Below are 8570 nucleotides of genomic sequence, written 5' to 3'. Positions count from 1 at the left end.
TGCAAACTTTATATGCCCCAATACAGGGGAATGCCAGGGCCAAAAGAATGGGAATGGGTGGGTAGGGAAGTGGGGGGGGGTATGGGGGACTTTTGTAATAGCATTGGAAATGTAACTGAGGAAAATACGTAATAAAAAAAAAGAATATGAGGGAGAGAAAGAAAGTGTGTGGGTTTGGGTGGCTGAGTTGTAGGGAGAATATGGGAGAAAATGGGAGAAGAGAACCCATAGTCAGAATATATTTTATTGGAGTATTCTATATCAAAAACAGTTTTAAAATATCAGAAGCAAAAAAATAAAAAATATATTAACATAAAATTATAGCTTATTTATTAATGTATTCATTGTTTTTTATTATGAATTATATGTCCAGTTTTAGAGTTATATAAGAAAATCTTGCTTTAACTTCCTATCATCAAGAATATTAAAATAATGTCAAGAAAAAGTGAGGTAGTCTTACAGATGGAATTGAAGTGTAGAGATAACTTGGCAAATATGACTGAATAATCTAGGGAGAAGGTTCGACATCACTTCCGCAAAGTAAAAAACCTCCGAGAAGCACAGCAATGGCTGACAGCACTGGGTGGAACACTGGGAAATCTGAGGAGCAGGATATATACTTCTGAAAATGCTATGGGATGTAAATTAATTGACTATATGAAAGCTGATCATAATACATTTATAGTGCTCACATTCTGGAAACAAAGTGCTTACTATAGGGAACTGTTTGTGACATTTACTAAGACATAAAAACAACAATAATTTAGAGTAGGTGTTTCTGATAATATGTCAGTGATTGTTATAGGTATTATATACAGTTTAATTGTAGAGCTCAGTCAATATAACCAAATATCTGCGGTAATCATCTGCTAAAAGGAAAGACCTTTCCATTGGCTCATAGCTTTGAACATTTCAGTCTTTGATCACAACCTTGGGCCTGAGATAAGGCAACACATCATGATGGAAACATATGGCAGCTCAAAACCACTTCTATCACAAGACATGGAAAAATCCAAGTAAGGGATGCTATCCTACAATTCCTTTCAAGTACACTGTCTATCTCCCAGTGAACTAGCAATTTCTCACTGCCTCCTAAGATCAACACCAACTTCCTAAAGCACCACTGTGAGATCCGAGTTTTCAACACATAAGAATTTGGGGAACTGCCAAGATCCAAGCCATACCAGCTACCAACAATATTTAGGTATGATGAACTTATTTGGCAAGGGCCAGGAAATGGATATAAGAATGATAGCAGCAGTTGCTTTTGTTGTATTGTAAATGTTAGTTTTATACCTAGATTTTCCTAGGTTTTGGAATGGGTTACATCTAATCTAGTTGTTGGCCAAAAGGGTACCAAGAGAATTTCAAATAACACAGGCTACTGTCGAAGTTATTAGTCGCTCTCCACCAATGGATGGTAGGGCCCTATTGATGAAGACAACATCTACATAACTTACTGAACATGAAGTCAAACCCACCTAGAGCCTTCACCCCTATTGACTCATGGTACTGAAAGTTATTCTGCACACTAGCAAATGAGAAAAGAAAACATCAATCCAGCTATAGACCCTTTGATCTACACTAGTGTTCTGCCTGCAAGGTATGCTAGTGCAATAGTGGTATGAAGTTTTCGGGACTGTCCAGCCAATACATGATTTTAGTTGAGGATATACTCCATGAAATGAAAATCATTCCTCACACAGATCAGGCAACCAAGAGACTGAGACTACACAGGTCAGGGACGTCCTGCAAAACCAAGTACCACCATGATCATAGCAGGAAAGTTACACCTATTGAGATTCTGCTATACCCATAGATTGAGTTGCACTCAGTCATCAACAGAAAAGCTTTCACCTGCAGTAAATGGCAAAACATGAAGATCCCCCAGCTGGACATGGTGTAGAAATTAAGAGACCTTGGAGTAATCAATGCTAAATGGAATGTCTCCATCAGTTTCCTCCCCGCATGTTTCATGGAATCCCACAGAAGAATAGGCAAGGCATAAAGAGACAACAAGAATGAAGAACACACAGGAAACAACTCACCAAGACTGATGCCCATGTGAATTCACAGAGACAGAGGCAGTGTGCACAGGGCATGCATGGATCTGTACCAGATGACATCACAGCACTGCTGAGAGAAGAGATGAATGCACGTACACATCCCTAACCAAAGATATATATATATATCCAAATAATAACCACCAAGCGAAAAATTAGCTCCCACCACTGGAGCATCACTTAGTATACAAGTCACTCTTACTGCCAGACCCCATGCTCAGCTGTAGATGCTGCCAACATACAGTAAGCAAACTCAGTGGTGTTTTTGGAGGGTTGTTTGTTTTGGTTTGGTTTTGGCTCGTAACGTTTTGTCTGGGATTGTTATCTTTTTCTTTTTTCTTTTTCACCCCTACAGGGTTTTTTGCTTATACAATGTGGTTTCCAATTTTGTGTTTTGAGATGGCTTCTGTGCTTGCCACTGTGTGTTTCTGTGCTTTATATGTTTCTTGTGATTTTTCACTGCCTCTTGGTTTTTCAGTTTGATTTCGCCTATTCAGATTTGTTTGTATTTATTTTATTGTGTGTATTATGGCTTTTAAAAAATTTTAGGTACCTTTTAGAGAGAATAAGAAAGGATGTGAATTTTGGTGGCTGTAGAAGCAGGGAGGATCTGGGAGAAGTTAGAGGAAGAGCAACTATAATCAGAATATCATGTATGAAAAGTCTATTTCAAGAAAAATTAGATTGCATTAGGAAATAGAGTTCAAATTTATTTTTTAAATTATTTATTTATTCACTTATTTATAGATTTTTGGAACATGTTCCTGGCCTTGTACTTGTTAATACTCAGGGCTAATGCTGAATTTGATTCCTCCTGACTCTCTTTCTCTAGTGCTGTGATTATAGGCATGTAACACCAATGCCTAGCTCTGTTTAAAATGTCAATGATCAAAAGTAAGTATTAAGCATGCAACATGCAACAAAATAAGACAACAAAATCAGCTGTCTATAACACACCAGGCCTGTGAACCGATCTTTGTTTTCAAAGTTGAATCATAATATTTAGAATAATGATTTTACTGCTGTATTTTTCTTACAGGAAATAGTTATGTGTTAAATTCTGCCCAATGAGAAATAAACAGAAGTGGTATATACAACTTTTAGAAAGTGCCAAGGCCTTTTAATAGTAATGTGAGTAACTATTTAGGACATCAGAAGAGGCTTCTGAGAAAAGAGAATAAACAATTGAAATAAATGGCTTACAGAATTTCATGCAATACAAATAGCTGGAGAAGATGAAAAGTATTTGTATAAAAGTGCAATTCCCATGCTCACTCGTTTGTTTCTTATCCTAACGGAGACTCTTTTGTTTGTAATGATTAGTCTAGTGAAGGAACACTCAAAGGATACAAATTCTCCTCCCTTCAAGTGGAACCTGTCCCAAGAGTCCTGCCTGCCTTTCTACCTAATGACAATGGAAGGATTAATTCCAAGAACGCTTTCAGCTTAACTTTACAGGAAAGCTTTCTCAGATGGTCAAGTCAATAAGGACACACATACACACATTTCATAAGGAAAATCTAGAGATCAATGGACCCAGCTTGTGACAAATCAATAGTGCAACCCTCAGGGTTCCAGATGAAACTCCTAGGAAGCCTTTACTTCCTCTCACACCATCAATATGGCTACAGTCATGCTCAGCATCAGGACCCTCCTAAGAGTGTCTGCATCTTTTGATGGGAACACTATTCCAGAAAGACCACCATCCTCCTTGTTATATTCCCATAACTTGGGAACTCTTGCCAAGAACCAATCGAAAGAACAACAGAACTACCCTGGAGTCTCAAGAAAAGTATGAAGATGCCAAGAGCTTTCAGAACCTGTTTTCAGTTAGCAAAAGAACAAAGATGGAAGAGCAAGACGTGTAATATACAAGTCTTTTCAACAAATGCTAATATGAAGATTAGAAATAGGCTTATTAAAATGTTTCCTTTCTGTATAATTTAATAAAGCATCTTATGGATTAATGAATGTTACTTCAAAATATGGGTAATAGAAACACACCCATACATGGATTGGACAAATATGATTGTGTGTATTTCACAATGAATACAAATAAATTGTTCCATACTGTATAAAATACATTAAAGCATAACAGAATATTAATTATCTATTAATATATTAATAAATTTATAATATTCAGATAATGAAAAACAAATTTGACGTCAATTTATTAAGGTTTTGTGTTTAAATGTTAATGCTATTAAATAACAGCTTTTGGAAAAGACATAAATGTTCATGTAAAATGTTCAGCAAAGTGACATTTTAGAGGTGCTGCCCTCAGCAGGTTCCTCTGAGAACCATGCTGGGTCAGGCCTGCACTTATAACCCTTAAGTGCTCAGTTCCAACAGGGTGACATCAATGCTCTGAAGAGTTACATTTTCTACAATAATAAGCACAAATTGATCTACCAAAACATTTAAGGATTAACATGTTACAAAGGGTTTTCAATCAGTTGTTAACAATAAAAATAAAATGTGCTTTGATGAAGATTTATTTTTTACTTGAAATCCTTTTTAATTTGGAAGTCTCATATGCAAAAGATGCCTTTGAGAAAAAAATGTATTCACTCTTCTTAGCTAGTAAATAGGGGGACTGGGGAATGGGGGAGAGCAGAAATTCTAAAGCTCCCGTACAGGCAGAGTTAGTGGGTGGAAGTATAGAACACACACCAAGGCATAAACTAACCAGTTCACAGTTACTAATGAGGTGAGCTCTTCTTGATCTATGAACAATGGCAGTAGTAACATAGTAGAGATGAATCTTACATAGTGCTTCATTTAAAAATTAGATTTATTTATTTTATTTTATGTGAGCATTTTGTCTACTTGTATGCCTGTGCACTGTGTGTGTGACTGATGTCCTCAGAAGTCAGAGGAAGGCATCAGATCCCCTGGAACTGGAATTGCAGATGGATGTGAGCTATCTTATGGGCTCTGGGAACTGAACCTGGGACGTCTGCAAGAGCAACAAGTCCTCCTAACTGCTGAGCCATCGCTGCAGCCCAAGTGATAAACTAAGAGTTTACAGCAGACTCACCCATAATTGTCAAAACTTAGAAGCCACAAAGATGTCCTTCAGGGGGTGCACACTGATTTACCCAAACAATGGGCTTCTAATCATCAACAGGAAGATTGGAGCTATCAAGTTACAAATAGACACTGTCATTCATAGTACTACATGAATCTGGAAAGACTACTCCTTAAGATTTCTGCAACATATATAGAATCATTTCCTAGCAGAAAAGACAAAGCCAAGGACAGAAGGAATCTATTGCTACAGTCAGGGAAATATGTCCAGAAAGAGCTCTGATAGGGTGGGAGACAGAATGGAAATCTGTACCGGGATCTCTAGGACTAATCAGAGACTTGGAATAGGGAGGCTCCTAGGAATCTTATGAAGATGACCCTAGCTGAGACTCCTAGCAGCAGGGGATATGAAGGCTGAAGTAGACACTTCCTGTAGCCAGGCAAAACTCCCAGTGGAGAAAGAGAGACCATGACCCGTCCATAAAACCTTCAAACCGATATAAGATACAATTTGCAAAACACATGAAACTGAAGAAGAACGAAGACCAAAGTGTGGACACTTTGCCCCTTCTTAGAATTGGAAACAATCGCCCATGGAAGGAGTTACAGAGACAAAGGTTGGAGCTGAGACAAAAGGATGGACCATCTAGAGACTGCCATATTCAGGGATCCATCCCATAATTAGCCTCCAAACGATGACACCATTGCATACACTAGCAAGCGATTGCTGCAAGGACCCTGATATAGCTGTCTCTTGTGAGACTAGGCCTGGGCCTAGCAAACACATAAGTGGATGNTCACANTCAGCTACTGGATGGATCACAGGGCCCCCAATGGAGGAGCTAGAGAAAGTATCCAAGGAGCTAAAGAGATCTGCAACCCTGTAGGTGCAACATTATGAACTAACCAGTACCCCAGAGCTCTTGACTCTAGCTGCATATGTATCAAAAGAGAGGCCCATTGGACACACAAACTTTATATGCCCCAGTACAGGGGAACACCAGGGCCAAAAAAATGGGAATGGGTGGGTAGGGAAGTGGGGGGGGAGGGTGTGGGGGACTTTTGGGATAGCATTGGAAATGTAATTGAGGAAAATACATAATAAAAAATATTAAAAAACAACAACAACAAAACCCCCTTCAAACCAAAATTTGACCTGTCAATAAGATGTACAGGGATAAAGAGAGCAGAGATTGAGGTAACAGTCAACCAATGACTGGCCCAAATTCAGACCTATTTCATGAGAGCGAGCCAACTCCTGACACTATTAATGATAACACTCTGCTATGCTTGCAGATAGAAACCTAGCATAACTGTCTCCTGAGAGGCTTCATCTAGTAGCTGATGGAAACACGTACAGAGACCCACAGTCAAACATCAGGCAGAGCTGAGAGTTTTGTGGTAGAGTTGGAGACATGGCTGAGCAAGACATAGGGATCAAGGACACCACAAGAAGACCTTTAGAGTCAATTAACTTGGGTCCATGGGGGCTCATGGATATTGATCAACCAACCAAAGATGGTCTTCATGTTGGTCCCCTATCAATTGTAGCCCTAGCGATGCCCCCCAAAGGTTTCAATTCTGTCTCCCAGCCCTCTTCCATGCCCCTCCCCATACCTGATTCCCTACCCCTGTTATTCCTCCATCTTATCCCCTCTGACTCTGTTGCCTGATGTTGGATACCCTTTCCCTAGCTGGGTTGCCTGGTAGGATCTCAGTGGGGGCAGTTGCTTAGTCCTGTCATGACTTGATATCCCAGGGTGGGGTGGTATCCAAGGGGGCTTCCTCTTCTCTGGGAAGAGATTTGTGAAGGTGTGACTGGGAGGAGAGAATGAATGTTGTGGGGGGTGTGTGTGTGTGCTGTGACTGGGATGTAACATACATACATATATACATACATACATACATACATACATGAAAGAATGTTTACAACCCATCTGACCACAGCTTTTCCATGAACCTGTTTGTAATTTCATTACTGTGTGTCATTTCTTCATTCTCTTGCTGTTCCTAGTCATAGCAATTCCCAGCCTCACCAGACATAGTGAAGTTCAGGTAGTTTCATTCTTTTAATTAATATGAAAAATATAATTAGTGTAGCCGTCTTACTAAAAATAAATGCAGTACTTAACAGCAACAATGGCAAAAGTAAGCATTTAGTTTTTCTTTTTCTTGTTGCTATGACAAAACAACTTAAGAAAGAAAAGGTTTTCAAATGTTATACATACGAATGGTTCCAGGCTCCCATCCATCCCAGCATGAAGTGTCAGCTTCATGAGGAACTTGGCACATCACGTACATAATCAGGAACAGAGAGCAATGATGAATGGATGCTACGGCTTAGTTCTCTTTCTCCAGCCCAGTTCACATGCCCAGGAAATGGTCCTGCCCAAAATAATGGTCCCACTATAAATAATAAGGTGACTCTTCCCACTCAACTAACATAATCAAGAAAATTCCCAACAGGTATGACTAGAGGCCCATCTCCCAGGTAATTCTAGATTCTGTGGAGCTATTAACAGTAAAATCACAATAACAAATGCAATTCTAAATTCCTTATATGCTGTTAAAGTTTTCTCACATTGCATAAATTATGCCTTTCAATTGTTTTTCTTTTTCTTGTTGCTATAACAAAACAACTTAAGAGAGAAAAGGTTTACAAATGTTATACTTTGAGAGGTTATATATTAGATAGGTAGAGGTGGGGAGACTCACCCTAAATGTGAGTGACACCATCTGTGGGATGAGATCCCTGATAGAATAAGACGAGAACACAAGCTCAGCACTAGCATTCAGCTCTCTCTGCTTCCTGACTATGGATACAATGAGACCAGCTGCCTCACATTCAGCCATGACTTTGACTTAGACTCCATGGTGGACTGCACCCTTGAACTGTGAACTGTGAACTATGAACAAAAACAAACAAACAAACAAAAACAAACAAACAAAAAAATAACCTCTCTGTCTTCATGCTGCTTTTGTCAGAGGGAGAAGACACGTAGCTAAATGCATAAGACGAGCTCCTGGTCCTCTCGGTGGAGAGCAGGCTCCCCTACCAAACAAATGAGTCATTGGTTTGTTGTGGCTTTATATAGAAAGATTGGGATGGAGAGTGAGGTGCCACAGTCTCTTGCAACTCCTCAAAGATTCCTGATCTGCAGTACATGGCATTAGATCTATAATAGCTCCTGGAACACCTGTGAGGCATCAAAAAAGAGCCAAGGCCAGGGAAGTGGCTGCTTTCTCCATCTTTATGTCTTCATAAAAGTCCTAACAGGTGACAGTGCTCCCGCTCAGAAGCCCCCCTCCTCATCAGGCAGGGTTTCCATTGCACCACAGTGACTGTGGCGAGATACAATTGACCGAGGGTTCAGGTGCTTGGGATTGGCTCAAACAGTGCACATAAGCTTATCTGCAAGAAAAGCGCCGGGGTAGCTAGGGCNCAGGGTCGGCTGACACTCGCCAGCTACCCACAAC

Source organism: Mus caroli, chromosome 3, assembly GCF_900094665.2.
Source record: "Mus caroli chromosome 3, CAROLI_EIJ_v1.1, whole genome shotgun sequence".
Taxonomy (NCBI): domain Eukaryota; kingdom Metazoa; phylum Chordata; class Mammalia; order Rodentia; family Muridae; genus Mus; species Mus caroli.
This window is presented reverse-complemented; position numbering follows the sequence as displayed.